General features: G+C 43.0%; 1 protein-coding gene across 1 annotated transcript in view; it reads right to left on the reverse strand.

Moving 5' to 3' along the window:
* The window catches only part of PLXNA4 (plexin A4), a 1,035,275-nt gene that overhangs the window by 550,359 nt on the left and 457,905 nt on the right, over nucleotides 1–27,011 (reverse strand). The window lies entirely within an intron of this gene.

The raw sequence follows: 27,011 nt of genomic DNA on the forward strand, positions 1-27,011 counted from the left end.
ATCCAGTACTGGGCATCATAAGAGGACCCCTTTAATCAATATATTATAACTATATTTGTAATTTTTGCAATTTCACTCAAGGAGCATTAACTGAACATCTTTGTCCCCTTTATGTGTCGAGTCATTCGAGATTTTGGGTCCCGTGTATGAAAGAACACAAAAGACATTAAGAACTTCATATAGCAACCAGCATAAAGATGGCTTAAATTTTCTAACTTCTACAGACATCTCAATCAATGCATTGGACGGCTTAGTCACTTGAACTAGATTTTAACATAAGATCCAAATTGTCTGGTGGCGAGTAAACAGAATTGGATATAACAATGTAGTTGTGGCTTAAATAAATCCTATGTCAATCACAATATTGTAGTAGCACTGAGTTGTCTTACAACTGTCTGTGCCATTGGCATATACTTATACAGAATCCTGTCTTTCTATATAATAGCAACAGGCTTTACACATAACCTTTGTGTCTTCAGTTTGTTTTGGTCTTAGAAATTGATTCCTGAGCTGCATTTCCCTGCAGGTCACAGGCGGGAGAACACGGGGCATTACTTCAGTTTATTTAGAGAAGATAGGAAAAGGTTCTGTACTCCACGGTTTAATTAATACCATAGGGGTTAATTAGAAAATGTCACCTGGCTACAAAAGTGGGACAAAGCTCCTCATACACTTCCTAGAGAATGTACTCATGCTGCTCAGTTTAAGGCACATCAGGGTTTTTTTTTTAGAATGAAGGTAAAAACTTTTACAAAAGTTATTTCCAGAAGATATACAGTAGCTGGAGGGCAAAGTAAGCAGGAAAGTAGGAAATATATTGTGCAGGTAAGCCACTGGCAGACACAGACAGAACAATATATGGGCCCTTTGCAGTCCAATAGGTCCTCATAATACACAATTCCATCTACTTTGGAGGGAAAATGTGACTTGTGAACAGACCCGCCTAAGTCCTCGGCTAGTCTGAACACAGACCTATAGATATAAGGGAGTGGTCCCTACAAGAACTAAGGACTGGGATATAGTTGGACACAAACAAACAGAAATACTCGTGGTCAAAAGACCAAGCAAACTACAGAGTAAGGTACAAGGCACCTGGCTAGCTTAAGAGTAAATGAAACACTGAAGTCCAGCAAGGCCAGGAGGGCGGAGCTGGATTATATAAGAAAAAAGTCATGTGACCAGCAAAATAGAAAAAACTAACAGGAGGGTTCTAACAGTACCCCCTCTTCTATGAGGATCCTCCGGATCCTCCAGGCCCAGGTCTATCAGGAAACCTCCTGTGAAACGCTCCGGCAAGTCTAGGAGCAGAGACATCATCCGGCCTTACCCAGGAGTTATCCTCGGGACCGAAACCATGTCACCAACAGTAAACAAAACCTCTTGACGTTTCCTGTCAAAGTACCTCTTGGATTTTTTGTTAGCCTCTTGAAGGTTACGACGTACATCAGTCCAAACTCTCTCCAAATCACCGGAAAAATTCTCCTCCTCCGGCACAGCCGATACCAATTTGGAGAATGACCCAAACGACGGATGTCTCCCAGTACAACAAAAAAAAGGAGAACACCCAGCAGAAGAGGATGTATGATTGTTAAGAGCAAATTCAGCCAGTGGCAGAAACTCAGACCACCCCTCTAGATTGTCAGCCACAAAGCAACACAAAAACTGTTCAACATCCTGGTTTTTTCTTTCTGTCTGTCCATTAGACTCAGGATGATAACCAGATGAAAATGACAAATGGACTCCCAACCTGTCACAAAAGGCATGCCAAAAACGAGCCACGAACTGAGGTCCCCTATCGGAAACAATGTCGGTAGGAACGCCATGAAGCCTGACAATTTCTTTAACAAAAGCCTTAGCGAGTGTCTTGGATGTTTGATGAAGGGAACCAAGTGACACATCTTGCTAAAACGGTCCACGACCACCCAGATAACAGTGAAACCCTCAGAGGCAGGAAGGTCAGCAATAAAATCCATAGCAAGATGCGTCCAAGGAGCACTAGGAACCTCCAGAGGGCAAAGCAACCCCGCAGCAGGAGCATGTGAAGACTTAGATCTAGCACACACAGTACATTGATGCACCCACTTAATGACTTCCTTCTGCCACCCAGGCCACCAAAAACTGCGACCTACAAGTCTCTTAGTTTCCGAAATTCCTGGATGACCTGCCAACCGAGACTGATGACACTCCACAACCAAATCTCTCCTAAAGTTCCTAGGCACAAACAACCTCCCATGGGGAGTGTTAGATGGGGCATCCTCCTGGGCTTTCAGAATCCCATCTTCCAAAACGGAGTCCAATGCTGCTATCACAACACCTTCCTGTAAAATGCTCTCCTCCTCCTCGGTACCAACCATGGGAGAAAAGCTGCGAGATAAAGCATCGGCTTTTACATTCTTGGTACCCGGAATGAAAGTAACAGAAAAATTAAACCGCGAAAAAAAAAGTGCCCACCTAGCTTGACGGGCATTCAAGCGCTTGGCAGCATCAAGATAGATCAGATTCTTATGATCAGTAAAAACCTGAATGGGAAATTTAGCACCTTCCAAGAGATGACGCCAATGTTCAAATGCGAGTTTAATCGCCAGCAATTCCCGATTACCGACATCGTAATTAAGTTCGGTCTCAGAAAGTTTTTTTGAAAAAAAAGCAGAGATGTACTCCATCCTTGTTTTCCTGAGACAAAACAGCACCGACCCCCACCGAAGAAGCATCAACGTCGACCAAAAAAGGCTTGGTCTCATCAGGCTGCATAAGGATGGGGGCAGAACTGAACCTCTCCTTGAGATACACAAAAGCTTCAATGGCCTCAGTAGTCCACTGGACCGTATTCGCACCTTTCCTGGTGAGATCGGTCAGCGGTTTAACAATTATAGAAAAATTCTTAATGAATTTTCTGTAATAATTGGCGAAACCCAAAATCTCTGTATTGGTTTTAAACCAATAGGCCTAGGCCATTCCTGAACCGCCTGAACCTTCACCGGGTCCATCTCAAAGCCCTCGCTGGAGATAATGTAGCCCAAAAAACTAATTCTCTGCACAGCGAACTCACATTTCTCCAGCTTAGCTAAAAGTGAATTGTCGCTTAACAACTGCAATACCTCACGTACGCTCTGCCAATGAGACTCCAGATCTGGCGCAAAAATCAAAATGTCATCCAAATACACCACCACATTCTTACCGATCAACGGTCTTAGGATGTCATTAATAAGGTTCTGAAAAAACGCTGGTGCGTTGGTAAGACCAAAGGGCATAACCAGATTCTCAAAATGACCCACTGGAGTGTTAAAAGCAGTTTTCCACTCATCACCTTCCTTCATACGTAACAAATTGTATGCCCCCCGGAGATCAATCTTAGAGAACCACTTGGCCCCCACTAACTGGTTGAACAAGTCAGGAATTAATGGCAGTGGGTAGGAATTGCGTACTGTAATTTTATTAATTTCACGAAAGTCCAGACATGGACGTAAACCGCCGTCCTTTTTTTTTTTACAAAAAAGAATCCAACAGCCACAGGTGACTTAGAAGGTCTAATATGACTGGCGGCCAAGCTTGTCTGTATGTATTCCTCCAAGGCCATTCTCTCAGGGGTAGTAAGATTAAATAAGCGACTCTTCGGAAGAGTTGCTCCAGAGACAAACTCAATAGTACAATCATAGCCCCTATGAGGAGGCAAAACTTGCGACTCCTCCTCAGAAAAAATCTTCCAAAAATCCTGAATAGGTACAGGTAATTCCCCTCTTTCCACAGCAGCAATGCGACCGTTGCAACATCTATCATAACACTTAAGACTCCAAGACTTATTTTCATTGGTAGACCAGTCCAGTACAGGATTGTGCAATTTTAACCAAGGTAACCCCAAAACCACTGGAGCAGGCAAATTATTTTATACCGCCAAATCCAAATTCTCCTGGTGGATACCATTAATGGTGAGGGGAAATTCAAAAACCTTGTGAGTAATACCTTTCAAGGGAGAGCCATCAACAGCAACCACAGAAATAGGAGATGACAAAAGTTTGGATTCTAATTAAAATTTTTCCAAAAAACCCTCATCAATCACATTGAGTGTAGAACCACAATCCAGAAATACCCGAAATTCAATCAACTCCTCCTGGAATGAGGTGCATCCAGAAAGAAATATTCCTTTTGAGTTTAAACAAGCTATGCGGGCGTAACTGACCTCTTTTTTTTTTCTTTGTTCAAACGAAGCACACAGTTCTTAATAAAGTGGTCAGATGTACCGCAATAAAAACACAATCCTTTAGCAAACCTGCGGTCTTTTTCCTGAGAGCGGGGTGACATCGCCCCAATCTCCATTGGTTCTCCACCCTCCGAACAGACCCTCTGAAAACTAGGAGCTGCCATAGCAGTAGATTTCTCTTCAATACTCCTAGCACGCTGTCTCCTGTCCACACGTATGGCTAATTGCATTGCCTCCTGCAAGGTTCCAGGTTTTGGGAAGGCAATCAGCAGACCCTTAACCCTTTTACCTAGACCATCAAGAAACAAACATTTTAATGCTGAGTCATTCCATTCCACTTCAGCCGACCATCTTCTGAAGTATGTACAATAATTTTCCACATCACCTGATCCCTGCTTCAAAGTCTTAATTCAGTTTCAGCAGATGAGACTCGATCAGGATCATCATACAACAACCCCATAGCAGAAAAAAAATCTTCCACAGATCTAAAACATCATTAGGTTGTAGAGAAAAGGCCCATCTCTGTGGTTCTTTGTGCAAAAGTGACATTATAAACCCAATGCGCTGTGATTCATTCCCCGAGGATCTGGGTCTTAAACGAAAATATAATAAACAAGCGTTTTTAAAGGAAAAAAAAATCTTGCCGTTTACCATAAATAAAATCTGGCAGTCCTACCTTCGGTTCGACAAAATGCGCTCCAGGACAGCTACTCACGTGTTGCTGGAGCTCGGCCACCTCCAAAGACAGTCCCTGCAGGCGTTGAGCCAACTCCTGAACCGACACCATGCTGAAATCAGGATTTCTTTCCTTAGAGTGTTTTATTTTGTGGGCTGGACTTACTGTTATGAACTTGTAGGTCGCAGTTTTTGGTGGCCTGGGTGGCAGAAGGAAGTCATTAAGTGGGTGCATCAATGTACTGTGTGTGCTAGATCTAAGTCTTCACATGTTCCTGCTGCGGGGTTGCTTTGCCCTCTGGAGGTTCCTAGTGCTCCTTGGACGCATCTTGCTATGGATTTTATTACTGACCTTCCTGCCTCTGAGGGTTTCACTGTTATCTGGGTGGTCGTGGACCGTTTTAGCAAGATGTGTCACTTGGTTCCCTTCATCAAACTGCCCTGCGCCAAGACACTCGCTAAGACTTTTGTTAAAGAAATTGTCAGGCTCCATGGCGTTCCTACCGACATTGTTTCCGATAGAGGACCTCAGTTCGTGGCTCGTTTTTGGCGTGCCTTTTGTGACAGGTTGGGAGTCCATTTGTCATTTTCATCTGGTTATCATCCTGAGTCTAATGGACAGACAGAAAGAAAGAACCAGGATGTTGAACAGTTTTTGCGTTGTTTTGTGGCTGACAATCAAGAGGGGTGGTCTGAGTTTCTGCCACTGGCTGAATTTGCTCTTAACAACCATACATCCTCTTCTGCTGGGTGTTCTCCTTTTTTTTGTTGTACTGGGAGACATCCGTCGTTTGGGTCATTCTCCAAATTGGTATCGGCTGTGCCGGAGGAGGAGAATTTTTCCGGTGATTTGGAGAGAGTTTGGACTGATGTACGTCGTAACCTTCAAGAGGCTAACAAAAAATCCAAGAGGTACTTTGGCAGGAAACGTCAAGAGGTTTTGTTTACTGTTGGTGACATGATTTGGTTGTCCTCTAGGAATCTGCGGTTGAGGATTCCTTCTAAGAAATTGGGCCCGAAGTTTGTGGGTCCGTTTAAGGTGCTTCAGGTAGTTAACCAATCTGCTGTTAGGTTGGAGGTTCCTACCTCCTGGAAGATTAATCCGGTGTTTCATGTTTCCTTATTGAAAAGAGCTGATGTTTCTGATAGGGACGCCACTGTCTCTGTTCCTCCGGTGGAGGAAGACGGTGAATATGAATTTTCTCGCATTCTTAATTCTAGATGGCATAAAGGGAGATTGCAGTATCTCGTCGCTTGGAAAGATTTCGGTCCCGAGGATAACTCCTGGGTAAGGGCGGATGATGTCTCTGCTCCTAGACTTGTCACAGCATTCCACAGGAGATTTCCTGATAGACCTGGGCCTGGAGGATCCGGAGAATCCTCATAGAAGAGGGGGTACTGTTAGAACCCTCCTGTTAGTTTTTTCTATTTTGCTGGTCACATGACTTTTTGCCTATTTAATCCAGCTCCGCCCTCCTGGCCTTGCTGGACTTCAGTGTTACATTTACTCTTAAGCTAGCCAGGTGCCTTGTACCTTACTCTGTAGTTTGCTTGGTCTTTTGACCACTAGTATTTTGGTTTGTTTGTTTGTTTGTCTTTGCTCTGCTACAATTTCTGCTAGGACGTGTCCATCTATATCCCTGTCCTTAGTTCTTGTAGGGACCCCTCCCTTATATCCATAGGTCTGCGTTCAGACTAGCCGAGGACTTAGGCGGGTCCGTTCACAAGAAACAGGTCCCCCGCTGCATCGTAGGGAATCAGCTTAGTCCTATTGTAGGGACAGTTTTCCTATCTTTCCTTAGTGTTTGCAGCAGTTCATAACACAAGGACCGAGGTTTTAAATATAATGTCCCCAAGAAGGTGCCGATGCTGATGTAGCAGCAATTGTCTTGTGCCAGAGAGAAAACTTATGCAATACATGTGCGATTTTCAAATTTGAAAAACATCTATAATCCTGACAGCCATTATATATCAATAACACTATTAAATAATCATGTTGCACTATGCTTTTATAAAATCTAAATTAACTTAGATAAATCACAACTAGAGTTGAGCAAAACGATTAGCACTGCCTTAGTTCAGCTTCCAGTTCTGTCTTCTGTGGCAGTCAGTCCAGGACAGTCTTAATTTCTGCAACCAAAATTCTTAGCCCAGGATCATGAGCTTTACAAGTAAATGCACACTCACCCAGAATATCAGGCCAACCATACAGGCTTCAGAATTGAGGACTGTTCAGGACAGGCAGCCACAGAGGACTGGAGAGAACATGCCAAGAAATTCCTGCCTATCTCTTTAGTTTGCCCAGAAATCCCAAACTATCTGTTTATTTAGCATGTTCCTCCCCTCCCTTGCACGTCACAGGGCCCCTTAACTATTGGGCCCATGTGTGGAAGCACAGGTTGCACCAATGGTATATCCGCCCCTGTAGTAAGCTGTATTTACCATGTAGCCATAGTAGGCATAGGCTGTTGGTATAGCATAGCACAGATGACCATACAAAGGTATTAAGTACACGGTCGCATAAAGAATTTTGCGTACTACATTGTAATACTTGTAGCTAGCACTCTACAACATAAATATATTATCATGCGTGTGGATTTTTTTCTTTCCAAATATTCTAACATATATGGCTAAAACAACATGGGAATATGGCCAAGCAATTCCATGCATTTGCACTACTATTTCCAGTTTGCTTCTCTAGTGGTCTTATTTTCTTTGCTGATATGCACCGCTATAGACAATTGTGTTGTGTAAAACTGCATATTTTATGCATTAATTATGTGTATTACTCATATATAGAGAGCTATAATAGCTGGCACATTGTTTCCTAAGTGTTCTCAGGCTGCTGTGATACTTTTGTATGGTACAGTGGGATTGGGATCATGTTTCAGTCACTCAATCCAAATCTCAAAACAAAAGACGTCTTCAGAGTCAGCCCAGCAGACTAGAGTAATGTTTCCCCTTCATTGCCCTTGCCTTTGGAAAGTTATACTAGGAGGAAAATGTGATGTCACAATCTAAACTGGGCTAATTAATGGTGGCACAGACCTGAATGAGAAACAAAAAGAATCTCAGTCTACTGACATCTTACTTTGCATTAGATGACTTTACATTTAACTTCTGACTTGTGACTACCACGTATTGATTTTGAGTGTTTTAGATAAATAGACAGAGAGACAGACAGATAGATAGATAGATAGATAGATAGATAGATAGATAGATAGAGATGGATACATAGATAGACCAACAGACTGATAGACATTTTAGAATTTAGTATTTCAGCTAAACTCTTTTGAAGTAAAAGGGACTGAGTTGCAGTACCATGCTCAACCTGAACACAGATGTGGTGCTGTTGGAAGAATCTAGCCTTGTTTTTTAATCCTGTACGACCTTATAGCTGTGGGCAAATCAACAATGAAGTAACTGGACAAGCTCTTCAAATTGAGGACCATTTCACTGGTGACAAAGGCACCATACTTTGGTCTTTTCTGTGGTAACAAAAGGATGCAAAACCTAGACGATAAAAAAAACAAGACAGAAGATGAAGAATCGATGCCTTCTAAATGTGGTGCTGGAGAAGGATGTTATCAATACCATGGATTGCAAGAAGAACAAACAAATCAATTTTGGAACAAATGAAGCCAGACATGTTACTCGAAGCAAAAATCATCAAGCTACGACTCGCCTACTTTGGACACATCATACGAAGATAGCAATCACTGGAGAAGGATATCATGGTCAGAAGAGTAGAAGGAACAAAGAGAAGAGGAATACAAGCAACCCGATGGCTTGATACTATCAAGATAACGGTGGAGAAGACCCTGGTGGAACTATCTAGGCTTGCACAAGATTGATTTTCCTACAGAGCGTTCATCCATCAAGTCGCCATGGTTCGAGATCGAGACGATGGCTGCTAAATAATAAAAAACAACCTTTTTAACAACTAAAGAATTCGTCACTATTTACTAGATGCAGAAAACAACTTTCTATGGTGATTGATATTAAGTGTAACTTTTACACCAGGTGATGGAGGCAAAACAGGTTGAGCTAAAGATCCATTTACATTGCGCGACCCGCGGCATTAAACAACCACTGACTGGCACCATATTTACCGGTCGGCAGTCATTTAATTGTCTTTGCCTTCCTTCACTTTTAGTTTTTTAAACAGTCGGTAAGAAATAAAAACTGTAGAATAACAAGACGTTTCTTGCTTTCAGCTTCAGTACGTACTTTTCATCTGCCAAATGATGGCAAATGATGTAATTATATCCACTTATTAAATGGCCAATCCCATTGTACTGCAATATCAACAACAAGCAATGTATGTTGTCTACATTTCATAGTTAATGTATAATTCTGCTAATAGCAATGTGACATTTTACACTTGCATCAATTAGCTCTGCAGGAGAAAGTGTTAAATATCCTGATGCTTTCACCTTATTGCCAGAGAAGTATATGTTACAGAGTGAACTCTGGCTGAGGCAGAGATCCTCTGTCAGGGAGCTGCAGTAACCCGGTCAGTGTAACTGGAGACAAAGCGATTTCAACAAGAGGTCAGAGACAGACAAGGCAAAGTCAGAAGTTCAGAGACAATACAAGTGTCTATTGTACAAAGGCTGGAGATTGAATACACCTATCGGATGCAGCCAGCGAGGAAAAAGTTTCTTACACCTAATGGCTGATTGTTGCCATAAGAGACTTTTGAAGAAATTCGTGGCTCATGAAGCCTTGATAATTTCGCAGTTTCTTTGAAGAACTGGTTGTCTTCTCTTCGCAGCACATCCACTTTCTTGCTAGGTACCATAAATACAGTGATACTTTGTAACTTGTCATAATAAGGCCGGGTAACGCAAACACTATAAGACGAGTGTATGAAAAACATTCCTATTTTCATCCAGCAAATCTTCATATTATCATCCGTTTGCCTTCCGAGTGCCATCCATGTGACATCTATTTTTATACATCAACAATTTAAAATGTCCATGATCAAATATATTTTCCGATGTTAATAATGGCAATGTATCCATGAACATTGGATGCATTATAAATGATCCGTATGGGATCTGATTTTTTTGCCCACCCTTAGACTTGAATGGGTGAGTCTCAGAAGAGAATAGTGCATGCTGTGATTTTTTTTCACATGCACCAGTCCATGTGTAAGAATTTTAATTTGATCAGCACCGGCCGCGCTTGCGCAGCAGCATCTCTCGGCAACAGAGAGATGCTACTGCGCATGCGCGGGTGGGGGGGGGTTTGCTGCATGTAAATTTCAGGTTTGGAACACAATTACACAGACAGCATATAAAATAGTAGGCAAGTCACTGAAGGCACAGTGACCTGTCAGAAGCCATACAGTGGAATACATAAGCAGAGCATAAAATAAAGCCTCTCCCCAAAGGCTGCGCCAAAGCACGAGCATCTCATTATGTTAGAAATTAAAATAAAGATTATAAAAGAACCACAGGATGGATTTCATCAACAAAGGTATGATTTTACTCAGTGAAATAGCACCCACATGACAGTGTATGTGGTTTACTGCGCACAATCCTGCTGACAGGTGCGCTTTAAGCAAATACTAATATTAAGAACTACTAAGCTACAATATGAGATGACCAAATGCACAGGCGGAAGCCTAAAGCTTCAGCCTGTATTTTCTAGTTGCCAGTTGTAGCAGCTTGTCATGTACCACCTCTTTATTTCTATTTTTTTCTGCTAAACATTGAACAATGTTTGGCACTTTATGTGTGATTGCAGTTTCTTGACTTATCATCTAATTGACGTATACAGTAGTCTGGCTTTGATCTTAACTACATCACAAATAGTCTTGCTGTGATACGTTTCATACCTCCTTCATTGCTCTTTGCCACTATCCATTAATTACAGCTATGTGGTATGGATTTTACAACACATTCATGAAGGCTTGTAAATGACATCCACTGTAACCCTGTCTTTTTATCACACGAAGATGTAAGACTTATTATGCTAGTGTACTTTTACCATGTAACACATATTCCAAGTTATAAGAAGACTGGAATTTAACAAGGAAGATTAAGAAATAAATTATAAAGAGGAAATAAGGTTATCCACGTTCTATCAGACTGCAAGATTTTATGTATGTTCCAGAAAAAAACAGTCTTGTAGAAATCATACAGAAAACATAAGGGTCAGTTTGCTGATCTGTTCCATTTTCAGCTAGAGAACACCTAAAGAGGCAGCCTATTGCCAGGTGGACTCGTAATAATAATAATAATAATAATAACTCTATGGAGGGGGTAGGCTCCTGCTGCAGCCAGTTGTCTAATAGACACATGATTGTTATGAAAAGGAGAGGGCAGGTGGATGATCTACTTAGAAGAATTTATCATATACTTTATAGTTTTAATTTTATTATTTAAAAAATAATAATTAAAGGAAAAGAGATTAAAGAAGCACTCCTCCTCCCATCAATTTTTTTATCCTCTTAATATATTGAAATCATCATATTCTATAGTACTGTGTACTTACAATTGCTCATTTTGCCTTTCTACCCAGCTAGATCTTCTTTTCTCTGCTCCTTGTAGAAAAAGAAAATCTCTTGTCCCTGCATTTATCATTCCCCTCTTTAACTCCTGACCCAGCTGCTCCTCCTCCCCTGCCAGGGACTTTTGCGGTGACTTATGACTAGTGTTGAGCCACCCCCGTAGTGTTCGAGTTCGGTTCGGTTCGTCGAACACCCGTGTGTTCGCCGAACTGTTCGTCGAACTGTTCGTCGAACACCTTCGAACACCGTTAAAACCAATGGCAGGCAAACAAAAACACATAGAAACACATAGAAAACACCTTCAAAGGTGTCCAAAAGCTAACAAACTGCTCAAAAGACACAACTAACACATGGAAAAGTGACAAGTACATATAGTCATGCGAAAAGAAAAGAGGTGGAGGAGTAAAAGGAGGGGGAGACACAGATATAGGCATGTCATGCCCTTCTAAAATCCAAAAAGTGAGAAGCCGACACGTTCAGTCCGCTCCTGCCCGTGCCACCTCCGTGTCGCCGGGTTTGTGCCAGAGCCGCGGTGAACCCTGACGGCCAGCCCCCCTCTCCCAATACTGGTGCCTGTCCGCTGGTGGGTCGAGCGAGCCCCCCTGTGGTGGAGGCAGCTCTAAGCTTTTTAATTTAAATTGTCTCTCTAATTCGAATAAATACACTTTAAATCCATTTACAAGGATCTATTGGAGGGCAAGTCTCATGCCAGCAGCCGCGTAATTCCAGCTCCAGTAGTGTCCACTAAAGCTGCTGCAGTTAAAAAGCTTTTATAAGGATCGAGCTCGGCTGTCCACCGCAAGGCATCCTACTGCCAGTCCGAGCCCCTATGCCTTGGGGTGCCTCCTGATGCTCTTCACTGAGTATCCCGTGGTCCCGAAGCATTTCCTTTGAAAAAATGAAGTGTCCAAACTACAGGTGGTGTAGCTTGCTTAACAGCCGGGATAATCCGCTGACTAGCAGACACTGCTACTAGGCACAAAGTATTTCCTGGGCTAGATGCAGTTAAAAATTTGTAATTAGATACTCTCGTTGGATGCTGAGAAAGCATTCCATAGAGTCTCTTGGCACGCCATATATGATTCTCTTAAAAAGCTTGGGGTAGGGGTCTAGGGGACATTTTTATAGCCAAAATCACGGCCCTGTATCGCAATACGTCACCTAGGCTGAAGATAAATGGAACTGTAGCACCCTGAGGGCTCGGTTGCTACAGAGGTATTGCACCTCACCCAGAGGTGTGATATCTCACTCTCAGGTAAGGATGTAGTGTGGATCAGGACCCGACACCTGCATGCATTACACCACATTGCCGTGGGGCAGGGCGACCAATATGCCCCTGAGATGGGCACGACAGTCCCTGTCCCTGGCTGGAGTGGGGGGAGGGAACACTGAGTAAGGGGAACCCTGTAGTGCAGGAGCAGGGAGGAAGCAGTTCCTGGGTGCATTGAGAAGGGAGTATAAAAGGTGGGCACCATCTTAGTTCAGTGCAGAGAAGTCTGAGCAGAAGTGGCAGGGAGCAGGGGCTCTGCATGAGCTCTGCTCCGGAGGCGGGCCTAGTAACAGAGGCCCAGGCCTGGAAGAGGGAGAAGGAAGGAAGAGGAGCGGAGAAGGCTCCAGGAACGAGGAACGAAGGGATCTCAGGGGTGCGGACGGGCGAGTCGCCACCGCACGCCCGAATCCACCTGCGTGGAGGGGTCAGGCCAAAGGGGGAGACCGGTCCCCGAAACTAGTGGAGGCAGGAAACGACCCTCAGCTAGAAACAGGAGGCTGTGACATTTTATGTGGCGCAGCCCCTCGCTACACCCGCTAGGAAGGCACCACATAGGGTCAGGGAAACTGGCGCCAAGTTTACCAAGAGGAGGCCCGAGGCAGCCGGACAGAAGGGTTGGTAAGAAAGGCCAGACAAAGGACACACAAAGGGGGTCCTGTGAAGCACTCCAAAGTTATCTGGGAGTTATCTGAGCCCCGCACCTGGTGAGCACAGTACGACGTGGGCAGCCGTTACCTGCAGACGTGGTCTGGATAATAAGAACTGTGAGTAAAGGCCCTGGACTGCATCACTGACTCCGTGTCATTACTGCTGCTGCCCTGCACCATCACCCCCATCCTCCACATACACTGCACTGAGGCTATACTCCTCCCGTGGGGAGTTATGCTACGCCCTGCTGCACCCACAACACCAGCCTCAGCGGTCTGCCCTGGAGCGGCGGTTCACTCTGACCGCAATCCACGGGTGGCGTAGTCGGACATTTAAACATCAAAACCACATAAATAGTTCCGCCACTGGTTTGACCGCCCTGAGCCACGGAACCGGGTCGCCGCCACGGAGACTACAACCACCAGCATCCACCAAAAAGGGTCCGGCTCCGGGTGTCCCAAGGCCCAGGGGGCGCGTCAGAACATTTTCATCACCTTTCACAATCACCAATGGGACAAGGCAGGGATGTTCTCTGTCCCATCTCTTATACATCCTAGTGACGGAGCACCTGCTCTCATCAATTCGCCATAACCCCAATATTAGGTGGATTGAGGTGGGAGGCACCGAGTACAAGTGCTCTCTATTTGCTGATGATGTCCTAGTATATATCACTCAATCACATATATCCATCCATGCTGTTATGGCTGAAATAGATCACTTTGTTACATGGTCAAATTTTAAAATCAATGCAGCGAAGTCTGAGGCCCTCGATGTCTCCCTCCCCAAATCCATATAGGATTCCATCCAGTCCAACTTTCCCTTTGCCTGGCCCTCACAGGGTATCAAATACTTAGGAATTCCTATTCATAGAGACCTCTCCCATCTATGTTATCTTAATTTTGGGCCCTTTATTGAACAACTCCATACAGACCACGGTTGGCAAGTTAGAACTGTAAGATTCACTACGTGAACCACTGGTGTTTTGTGGAAAAGCACATGTACACTGTGTTCCAAATTATTATGCAAAAAGTGTTTAGGAGTGATAAGGGAAGAATTTGTTTGTTTGTCAGTTAAACTCATTGATGGTGATGTGTGTCAGGGCTCTTTATATCACTGTAAGCAATTGCAGACACCTGTGCTAATTAGTTTGGCAGGTGTGTCCAATGAAAGGCAAGACTACTTAAGAAGGCTGTCTCACATTATTAAGCAGCCTACATTTTCTGCCAAAATGGGAAAGAAAAAGGATGTGTCGGCTGCTGAGAAGCAACAAATTGTGGAGTGTTTAGGTCAAGGCATGGCTACAATCAACATTGTGCGATGATCAGGATGAAGTGTCTTGGCAATCAAGAAGTATGTAGCTGATTCACAGTACACACGTGTGCGTGCTGATAAGGGCAAATTGAGGACTCTTTCCTACAGGCAATTACGTCAGGTTGAAAGAGCAGCGGCAAAAAAGCCTTGTCATAGCAGCAGACAAGTTTTTGAAGCTGCTTGTGCCTCCAACGTCCCCCGAACAACAAGATGCAGGGTCCTTCAGAGGTTTGCAGCTGTGCATACGCCATCCTGTCGACCTCCTCTATCCACTTCACACAAGCAGAAACGGCTCCAGTGGGCCAAACATTACATGAAGACTGATTTCAAAACTGTTTTGTTCACGGATGAGTGCCGTGCAGCGCTCGATGGTCCAGATGGATGGAGTGGAGGATGGCTGGTTGATGGACACCCCACTCAAACACGGCTACAGCGCCAACAAGGAGGAGATGGAGTAATGTTTTGGGCTGGAATCATGGGGAGAGAGATTGTCGGCCCCTTTAGGATCCCTGAAGGCGCTAAAGATGAACTCCATAATGTATGTGGATTTTCTCAAACAGCACTTCCTGCCATGGTTCAAGAAGAAGAACCGTGTATTTCACAGCAAGATCATTTTTCTGCATGATAATGCACCATCTCATGCTGCACATAAAACATCTGCATCTCTGGCTGATATGGGCATAAAAGGGGACAAACTTATGGTGTGACCCCCATGCTCCCCTGACCTCTACCCCATTCAGAACCTTTGGAGCATCATTAAAAGGAGTGTCTATGATGGCGGGAGGCAGTTCACATCTAAGCAACAGCTCTGGGAGGGTATTCTGTCCTCATGCAAAACAATTGAAGCAGAAACCATCCAAAACCTGACAAATTCAATGGATGAGAGAGTTCAGAAGCTCCTTTCGAACAAGGGGTCCTATGTGAAAATGTAACATCACCTAGAATAAAGTTTTGAGTTGAAAACTGTTAGATTTCAGTTTCTAACAACCTGCTAATGCTTATAATTTCAAAAATGACCATTTTTTTGGTCTTTATTAAAATGAAAAGGTTGATCGAAAAGTTTGGGGGATCTAAGAGTGTGGCAACCCAGTAGTCATGATTACTTCGAATTCTGACAATATGAGGGTCATGCTGCAGGTAGTGCAGCAAGAAGGCACTTATGTGTCTTGCGCATCTCGGAGCCCCAAAATTATTTTCCGGGCTAGATGCAGCTAAAAATTATTATCAATTTTAAATCTGGTGAAGCTTTAGTATAGATGTCCTAATAGGATCAGTGCTGCACACTGCTACAAAGCCCAAATTATTTTCCAGTCAAGATACAGATAAACATGATTAGTAATTTTAAATCTGGTGGAGCTTATTATAGATGGCCTAATAGAATCAGTGCTGCACACTGCTACAAAGCCCAAATTATTTTCCAGCCAAGATACAGATAAACATGATTAGTAATTTGAAAGCTTAAAACGGTTGGTAGGGTGATTTTAACCAATCACCAAGCTTTTACTCTCCCCAGGATGACACATGGGTAGAAAAGTCGTTTCGGATCCATGATTTGTTCATCTTTATGAACGTGAGTCTGTCTACATTATCAGTGGAGAGCCGCGTGCGCTTATCTGTCAGCACACCACCAGCAGCGCTGAACACACGTTCAGACAGAACGCTGGCTGCGGGGCATGACAAGATCTCCAAGGCGTAAGTGGCTAGCTCCGGCCATTTATCCAGATTGGAAGCCCAAAAAGAGCAAGGGTCCAGTGACACAGTCATGGCTTCAATGTTTACTTGGAGATACTCCTGTACCATCGTCTCTAGGCGTTGACTATGTGTCAGACTTCTTGTCTCCTGTGGCCTTGCAAAGGATGGGCTAAAAAAGTGGTGAAATGATTCCGCAAAATTGATGTTACCAGCAGATACTGTGGTTCTGTTACGGTTTGAGTGCTGAACACTTGACGGTCCCACGGTTGGCAAGTTGGAACTGTGAGATTCACTACGTGCACCACTGGTATTTTGTGGAAAAGCACATGTAAGATTCTGCAACAGTCTCTGCTGATACTCCTGCATGCGTGCATCCCTTTCTATGGCAGGAATAATTTCTGCAAATTTACTTTTGTACCGGGGATCTAACAGTGTGGCAACCCAGTAGTCAGGATTATTTCTAATTCTCACAATTCGAGGGTCATGTTGCAGGTAGTGCAGCAAGAAGGCACTCATGTGTGTTGCGCATCCAGGAGCACCAAGTCCCTGTTGTGTTGGTGGCGAGGTAACAATCATGCTTCCTTCCTCTGTCCTCTCCCCCCAACCTCGCACAACAGAAATGTGATCAAGGTCTCCCTCATCTGATGAGTCTTCCATCAGTTCGTCCTCCACCTCTTCCTGGGCTCCTGCACCTTCCTCACTAGTTTGGCTGCTACCATGCGCCCTGGTAAAACCATCTCCCCCACCCTCACATGCCTGCCGCCTTGGTGCTGCCGACCGTCTGGACCTTGCAGATGTTAGCCCTTCCGCATACAACTCCTCCTCCTCTACTTCCTCCACCTCCTCTTGTGCCACCACCTGACTCCGAATTCTGTTTAACATGTGCTCCAGCATGTAAATCACCGGAAGTCATGCTGATAATGGCATCGTCAGCACTAAACATCTTCGTCGCCATTTCAAAACTGTGCAGAAGGGTGCATAGGTCCCTGATCTGAGACCACTCCTCCAGCGTGATTTGCCCCACCTCTGGATCTCGTTGGCCCAGGCTATACGTCAGAACGTATTGCACCAGGGCTTGTCGGTGCTGCCACAGTCGCTGCAACATGTGCAGAGTTGAATTCCACCGGGTAGGCACATCACATTTTAGCCGGTGAAGTGGCAGGCCCAACGACTTCTGTAGAGATGTAAGTCGCTAAGCTGCGGGATGCGAACGGCGAAAGTGAGCACACAGCGACCGTGCCCTCTGCAGAAGGCCATCTAGTCTGGGATAGTGGGCTAAAAATTGCTGGACAACCAGGTTCAACACGTGAGCCATACAAGGCACGTGTGTGACATTGCCCCGGCGAAGGGCCGCACCCAGGTTTGCAGCATTGTCGCACACGGCCTTCCCTGGTTTCAGGTCCAGTGGAGACAACCATTCATGAAATTGGTTCTCCAGAGCTGACCACAACTCCTCAGCTGTGTGACTCACATTTCCCAGACATTTCAATGTAAAAACCGCCTGATGACGTTGAGCCCTACTGCCAGCATAGTAAGGAGGTGTGCAGGATCCCTTCTGCGCAGTTAGAAAGCTTGTGGCATGACCAGACAGGCTTTGGGTGCAGGTGGAAGACCGAGAGGAGGTTGAGGAGGCAGAAGCAGTGGAGGAACTTTGACATAAAGAGGATTGACGCACAACTCATGGGGACGGCAAGACTTGGACAGCAGCCCCTTGTCCTGCTGTCACCATAGTTACCCAGTGCCCAGTCAGCGACATGTAACACCCCTGTCCATGCCTACTCATCCAAGTGTCTGTGGTGAAATGCACCCTGTCACACACAGAGTTTCTCAAAGAAGCGGTGATGTTGTGTGCGACATGCTGGTGGAGCGCAGGCACACCTTTCTTTGAGAAGTAGTGCCGACTGGGCATCTGGTACTGGGGCACTGCGACGGACATAAGGTCTCGAAAATCCTCTGTGTCCACCAGGCGGAAAGGCAGCATTTCTGTAGCCAAGAACTTGCAGATGGTGAAATTCAACCTCTTAGCTTTCTCATGGCTAGGAGGAAATGGTCTTTTACTTGTCCACATCTGAGGGACCGAGGGCTGGCTATTGTGCTTAGTCGGGGTTGATAAGGGTGTCCCCGGCAAACTGCCGGTCTGTGAGGAAGATGCAGGCGGACATGTTAGGTTGCCTTGATCCAAAGGTGGTGCTATCGATGTCGGACAGCGCTCAACACCAGCTGGTGTTACCACCTCCAAAGAAAATGATGACCTGCCAATCACGCTGGCTGTTGCGGGTAAAGAGGTGGCAGGTCTGCGCCCCAAAACAGGTGTGACTGCTGTCCCCCCAGTCACAGAGGATGAAGAGGCCGCGGATGCACAAGATATGGCAGACGGTGGTTGGCCTGGCCGGATAGGCCGCATTGTAGCACACTGAGCTTCCCACTGCAACTTATGCTTCATGTCCATGTGCCGGTTCATGCATGAAGTACTCAAACTATGTATTTTTTGGCCTCTACTTAGCTTTTGCTGACAAATGTTACAGATAACACGAGTTGGGTCATCTTTATCGATCTGAAAAAATGCCCAGGCTATGCAAGGCTTAGCACCCATGCGACCTGAAGAGCCACCACGACTTGTGGTGAGAGTCAGAGTTGTGTTTGAGGATGCAGTTGTTGACGTGCTTCCAGTACTACGTCTCTGTCCAGGAAGGCGCAACCTGACCTCGTCGTCACTAGCATCTTCCTCCACCTCCTCTGCTGACCTCATCTCTTGGCTGACTGTGGGTTGACAGTAAGTGGGATCTCCAACCTCATCATCATCACCCTGTGCGTTATCACACCCATCGTCCTCAGAGCCAACCTGTTCCTGCCCTGACAAAAAACTAAATTTGTCGCTCCAATCAGGTATTTGAGTCTTATCATCGTCTTCCTCATTGTCTCCACCAACAGGAGTTACAGTTTGGGAATGAGGGTCTACATTATGGTCAGAACCTTCTGCGTCTGGTCCTGGATCCGACTCATAAAGATTCTGGGCATCAGTGCAGATCATTTCCTCGTCTGGATTCACAGAAGCGCTGGAGTCGACCTCTGATTCCCAGGCTATAGTATGAGTAAACAGCTCTGCAGACTCAACCATCTGTTCTACCTCATACTCAGACGGGCAGCTGGAGATTTGGGAGCTGTGAGGAAGCAAGTGCGATTGGGGTGACACCTTTGAGGACTGGAGTATTTGTGATGTTGAAGTTGATGTGGAGGAGAGCCCACTTAAAGGAGCACTTGATATCCGTTGAAGCACCTGCTGTTTTTGTGCCTCATCTGGAATTTGTAGCGATTGGCGTGGCCGTAAGAAAGGGATCTTATCACATTGTCCGCTAAAAGAAGTAGACATTTTAGTTTGGCTGGAAGATGGTCTTTCTTCTGCAGATGTTACTGTTGCTTTAACACCTACCCCACGGACACAACCTTTTTTCCCCTTCCCAACACGCCTATTCCCCTTTCCACCAGCAGCAGGCCTTTTTCCACTCATTTTGGTGGTTAACTAATTAACAACTCTGGAGTTGTTTGCACAAAAAAACAATGGATGGGAACCGAGCAGAGCTGAGTGGCCAAACTGTGGTATTAGGCCAAAACTATTGGCTGGGTTAGATGCAGAAAAAAATTATATTCAATTTGCAACCTGATGGAGGCCAGTATAGATGGACTAATAGAGAAAGTCCCACACACTGCTAGAAGGCCAAATATTTTTTCAGAGCTAGATGCAGAAAAAAATATATTCAGTTTGCAACCTGATGGAGGTCTGTATAGATGGATTAATAGAACAAGTCCCACACACAGCTAGAAGCCCAATATTTTTTCAGAAGTAGATGCAGAAAAAAATATATTCAGTTTGCAACCTGATGGAGGTCAGTATAGATGGACTAATACAACAAGTCCCACACACAGCTAGAAGCCCAATATTTTTTCAGAGGTAGATGCAGAAAAAAATATATTCAGTTTGCAACCTGATGGAGGTCTGTATAGATGGATTAATAGAACAAGTCCCACACACAGCTAGAAGCCCAATATTTTTTCAGAGGTAGATGCAGAAAAAAATATATTCAGTTTGCAACCTGATGGAGGTCAGTATAGATGGACTAATACAACAAGTCCCACACACAGCTAGAAGCCCAATATTTTTTCAGAGGTAGATGCAGAAAAAAATATATTCAGTTTGCAACCTGATGGAGGTCTGTATAGATGGATTAATAGAACAAGTCCCACACACAGCTAGAAGCCCAATATTTTTTCAGAGGTAGATGCAGAAAAAAATATATTCAGTTTGCAACCTGATGGAGGTCTGTATAGATGGATTAATAGAACAAGTCACACACACAGCTAGAAGCCCAATATTTTTTCAGAGCTAGATGCATAAAAAAATTATATTCAATTTGCAACCTGATGGAGGTCAGTATAGATGGACTAATAGAATGATGCTATGCCCAAAAGATTTTACTTCACTAGGTGCAGTAAAAAAATTGGTATTCTATACACAGGTGGTATATCTTGCAACACAGATAGGCTACTCCACTGACTAACACACTCTGCAATAGGCCAAAAAGGATTAGCTTTGCTAGATTCAGCCAAATGCTGTGAAAAAAACTTGCACAGCACTGGCACAGACCTGCCTGGCAAAAACTGATAGGAACTGATGTAACCTAATCCTGAAAAGGACTCCAATTACAATTAGTCTTTACTCCCACAATCTATCTATTTAAGAGCACAGACCTGCCTGATAAAAGTCGTAGGAAATGCTGTAACCTAGTCCTTAAAAGGACTGCAATCACAACTATTCCCTGCTCCCAAGCTATCTGTAGATTTGTGCGAAAATTGGCTTGAAATTAACAAGGTATAGCGCACACAGCAATAGCGGTGCCGTCTAACACGCAGCTGCAGCAGTGAGAAAATGGTGGCGACGGGGAAAATGGCTTGGTCTTATAGGGCAAGGACATGTGACATACACTGCCAATGACACATGCCCTTGCTTGTGTGAAAAAAAGCACTTCGCTCCGTGTGTGCGCTGCTGATAGGCTGACAGATTGCACCTCCCCACTGTAAATGCGGGAAAGAGGAAAAAAAATGGAGATCTTCATTGTTCCTGCAGAGATCCATCCCCTGCCCCTCCCCCCACCCCGCTGTACACTCAAACTGCGTATTAACATTAATTTTCATCATTACTGAGAAAAAATCCAGTTATGATTTTGGTGCACGAACAGTTATCGAACATAACCTCGAACAGCCGAATTTTTCTCAAATTGTTCGTGTTCGCCGAACGGCTCGAACACCGCCCAAAACAGCTCGAATTTGAGATTGGCGAACAGTTCGAGTAGAACAACGCTCATCTCTACTTATGACTCATACAGTGAAAATTTACCTCCTGTTCCTACATAGAGCTTAGAAGGATTCAGATAGTCAGTTTTTAATCATGTGATGTCATAGACTTAATGGAAAAGAGGAGAATTAACTGTGTAGTGTGGCAAAATGAGCAATTGTAAGTACACAGTGCCATATAATATGATGATTGCAATATATTAAGGGGATAAAATTACATCTCTCTTGATTCTCTCATTTGGCTGTGACCCCCTAAACGTTACAGTGTTGGCTGAATCCGACGATATCAGCAGGTTCAGCCAACATTAGTCTAATATGTATGGGCGCCCTTAGATACTTAATAGAAAGGGCTCAGAGCCTAAAGATTTTTACAAATAAATGGGAAAAATGACTCCAAGGGACATGTCACTAGTATATTTATACTTATACATAAAAGAATATTTCCTCCAAAAGTGTAAGGGACTTTTCTTAGTAATGTCTGTTTGACTTTATTTTATTGGGAATTTTGCCTAAACTTATGTCAAATAGGTCATAACATTTTTAGAATTCCGAGAGCTGGGAACATTTTCCAAATAAAAACCTCTTTTCCAGCTCTTAAGCGATTATGAGATTTCTGGCATAATTTCCGTCCCAGCACTAGTGAAAAGAGTACTCAATCATCAATATTGTGCCATAAATCTCAAGTAAAAAAACTGTAGAGTTGAATCTCTACAGAGAAATGCAGGCCTATTGTTTTGAAAATCAATAAAAACCTGTGCTCACTGTCTATGACACAAAACAGATAACATATGTGCTTTACATTTAAGGTCCAATTACACTGCAAGATTATCAATGTAGTCTAAACAGAGTGCCGATCACCTGATGAATGTGCAAAATGCTCGTTCGTTGGGTGAAATGATCTTTTGTGCTGCATTGCATATCATCATTCTCAGCAATGCATCCATCTGTGTAACCAGGACTAACGCTCCTGTATAAAGAGACATGACCACCGATCAGCAAACAAGCAGCTGATGAGCGGTCAGTTAGTGCCCCAGGTTGGCCCATGTAAATAGATCCTTGGGTAACTTAAACCTTCTTAATTTGGCCATACCCATGAGACAGCTGTCTGACAGATATCTCTCCAGTATACCCCACACATATTAGCGCCCAGCTCAGCCGAGTTTACATGTGTTTTCAATGCGGAGAAAGGAAAAAGATGCTGTAAAACACCTCTGGAAGTGTCTTCCTGAAAACAAAAGGCCAAAAATCCAACAGTCAGATCCTTCTCTTTCCCAACACTATCTATTTGGGCATATGTTTTTTAGTCAGAGGCGGACTTCCAATGGTGCAACCTGTGCAACCACACAGGGGCCCAAGAAGTAAGGAGGCCACCTCTACCTCCAAAGCTGGTGGAATTGTGCATTATGATGAGCTATTTGATTGCAAAGAGCCCATATATTGTTCTTCCACAGGGGCCATCTACTGTCTGTGACCATTCCTGACTTTAGTAAAGTACCGAACTTTCAAAATTAGTTTAGTTCTTGCTCATTCACAAAGGGTAAGATGTTTTTGGTCATAAGACCTTCATCAGTCCAGATAGTACAGTGTAGCACACTTAAAATGTAAGCAGGTATTGAAGTTATATTGCTAAACATGGCTTCGGTGAGTCCTTCTGGTTCCAGAGTGCAGCCATGAAGTATATGAAGTCACGAGGGGGTGAGGATAGGATTAGAGCTTGTTTGGTGCCTTCACCACTACGTACTGTATATGTAAATATAGGTATGTAATTTTAGCAGAACCCAAGTGCTTTTCTGTGATATACAAAAATAAAACCCACTCGTCACGAATAATATACCACAGAGTAATTTTTATCATCTAGAAAATCATCTAGAAATTATTATTCTGAATTATTTTTCTAATTATAGCCTAAACAATGCGCGTTCTATATTACAGAGTTCTCTATCTTGTAGGTTTATGAATACCTTTAATATTGCTTTATAATTGTTTTTTAATAACACAGTAGAAAAACATGTCCAGAAAAGCAAAGGCTGGTTTAATAAATATGTTCATTCCTGAATAAACTACATTGATTTAAACCAAATATTTTAGGAAATGTGATCCTGTCTCTACCTGGGGGTAGCAGCTCGCTGGGTAACAATCCACTGAAAAGTGGATTTTGCTTGACATTTCCATATTTTTATCACTATGACTGGGTGTTCATGAATGATACCTGTCATAGTTGTCTTTCTTAGGCTACATTTCACACGATGATTATTTGATGGGATTTTGAAGTTGCAGATTTTCTGCAGCATTTTTATAACACTAAGATAAATTAGTTTACTTGCGTTTTTTCATTGCATTATTACAATGCGTTTTTATCGATTTTTTCTGCAGCGGTTTTTGTCTCTTTTGTCATGTTTAAAATAAAGCTGTTTGTTTTTTTGATATTTTCTGATATTTGGCTTTGATAAAACTTTATTGATGAAGTCATATTTGCATTATATGGGTTTTTAGTACGTTTTCACAATGGAAATGCACTAAAAATGTGAATTTTTTTGCCAGCGGATTTTCTTCATCTTATTAAAGTCTGTGGGGAAAATCTGCAAAAAAAGTGCATATTTATAATAAGATAACCTGATATGTTGTGGATTTCAAAAATGTACCACAGCTCAGTTTATGCAGTGGGCATGAGACTTCTATAAATCCCATTTACTTTGCTCTAACTGTAAAACTCGGCACTTTTTGAGCAGAGAAAATACTGCACATAAAAAACGCACCAAAAACTCATCATGAGAACTTAGCTTTAGACTACAGGTTTTTTTTATGTGTTCCTTATAAATACACTTTTGCATAGATTTCAAAAACACATCGCAACTCAGTTTGCACAATGGGCAGCGGGGATGAAATTTCGGTAAATCCCATTTACTTTGCTGGAACTGAAAAATGCTGCATTTTTTAGGCAGAGAAAATACTCAACATCAAAAATGCACCAAATACTCATTGTGGGAACTTAGCTTTAGACTACAGGTCTTTTCTGTGTTCCTTATAAATACAGTTTCTCATAGATTTGAAAAAGACACTGCAGCTCAGTTTGCACAATGGGCAGAGGGGGTGAAATTTCGGTAAATCTCATTTACTTTGCTGGAACTGAAAAATGCTGCATTTTTTAGGCAGAGAAAATACTCAACATAAAAACACACAAAATAGTCCTTGTGGGAACTTAGTCTGAGACAGCTGTTTGTTTTTACATACTCCTTATAAATGTACTTTCGCATAGGTGTTCAGAAGTACATTGATATATATTCTGCAGACTGACGTCCAGACTAGGACATGGCTTGATCTTCTGTAATGGTGGAGAAGCTTGTTTTGGAGGAGGAGGATTGAGAAGGTGTGAGGAGGTTTTGGGGGGACTTTAGGCAAAATCTTTGGCTGATGGTGTCAATCTTCTGCTTGAAGAATGAGGTGAAGTCTTTGGCTGAGATGAGTGGAGAGGGAGGAGGCGCTGGGGGGCGGAGGAGAGGAATGAAAATGTTAAATAGCTGTTTAGGGTTGCGAGACAGGGAGTATATGATATATGAGAAATATGTTTGTTTTGCTGCAGTGAGTGTGAACTTCGAGGTCACTGGCTTACAGTAAGTTTGGGTTAGTTACAAAATACGCCAGTTTTAGAAGTGGAAGAGAACAGAAGAGAATTAGAATGTTTTAGGTGTATTTGCTGAATAATCAAATTGACAGGAATTCCTAGTTTTACGTGAAAAAAATAACTAAACTATACTACCAGGGTTAAATCAAGAAACCCACCCAGTGGGATTTACCAGACTGAATATTGATGAGATTGGATGTGAAAGTCAAATGATTGACTCAACTCTATATTTTTTTCAGTTAATTACTTTCTATTGATGTGACAACTTGAAGTGCAATGGATAATGATTGCATCAATTATTTTTATCCCGCACCACAGATGCAGAAAAAATGATTATAAAATTTACACATCCGCTAATTCAGTAATATAGCATTCAATTCCTTTCTGCTCTAGAAAAAATATTATTATTATTATTATTATTATGGCGCCATTTATTCCATAGCGCTTTTCATGTGAAAGGGGTAACATAATAAAAAACAAGTACAATAATCTTTGAACAATACAAGTCAGTGACTGGTACAGGAGGAGAGAGGACCCTGCCCGCGAGGGCTCATAGTCTACAAGGGATGGGTGAGGATACAGTAAGTGAGGGTAGAGCAGTAATCCCAAATCTTTGTTAATGAGTGACCAACAATGATTGCCCCCTGCAAACAATTGGTGGCCTACACAGTACCCCTTTAAGGCTTAAACTGCCAAAACACAAGCCAAAGTAGGATGCCTGATTGGTTTCTGCGTAGTGTGTAATTAAAGTGTACAAATCTACACCTCCTCATTAACCTCCTAACCCACACTGATTGCAATAATAAAATACAGAAATGTAATAAGACTCTATGTATGGACTATACATTTACATAAAATACATTACTTTAGAAGTGGTAATGACTGTAAGAGAGATGGTTTTCTATGAAATATTTACTTTCTTTGACCACTAGAGGTCTCACACAAGCCAGATGTCCAGCTCCAGCGAAATGCACTGATACAATAACGTGAGAGTGATGAATATACCAGATTAATATTTAATTGTATTTTATCATCTGTAAATAGGTTTGTTACACAAAGTAAGAAGTGTTTTAATGGTTGCATTTCTTATCGGCACGATCTGTAATCTATCTGGGTTTGATGCTCTAGCACCATTTACAAAACACTAATTGACCACAATGGGCACCAAACATACTTTTTGAGACAGTTTTGGGAGTCTAGTATGATTTTTCTTTTCTATATTTAATTATTAATCTTTGACCTTTTAGCACAGGGGCTAATCATAATTTACCATGATTCCTTGAAAGTCTTGCTTCCTTCCATAAATGTACATTTCAGAACACAAAACAATAGGGCTTTGTGGGTCTTTAACTCAGTGTACCCAGTGACTAGGGGAAAGTTTGAATGAACTGCTCCACTGCCCGCTGTATACATAGGGGGGTATATATCAAAAAGGAAAATGAGTTACAGTATACGCTGAATACAAAACTAGGACTTTTATACTGAAAATCTTGTATAGTTACATGCCAGTATATGGATGCAATATGTCAGCAATCCAGGACACACAAAATGACTATGTTTTAAAATTATCACTTAAAGTTGTTTAATATGGACACACCTTTATGCCTGTCATGTTATGCAGATGTTACTGATAGAGGTTTCAATGTTAATTGGCACTGTACAATATATTGCAGAGTTTTCCATATTTTTCCCTGGCGGACATGTGAGCTTATTGTAGCCTCATAGC

This window comes from Phyllobates terribilis, unplaced genomic scaffold (genome assembly GCF_046119375.1).
Source record: "Phyllobates terribilis strain yellow unplaced genomic scaffold, ASM4611937v1 Scaffold_11__3_contigs__length_659146591, whole genome shotgun sequence".
Taxonomy (NCBI): Eukaryota; Metazoa; Chordata; class Amphibia; order Anura; family Dendrobatidae; genus Phyllobates; species Phyllobates terribilis.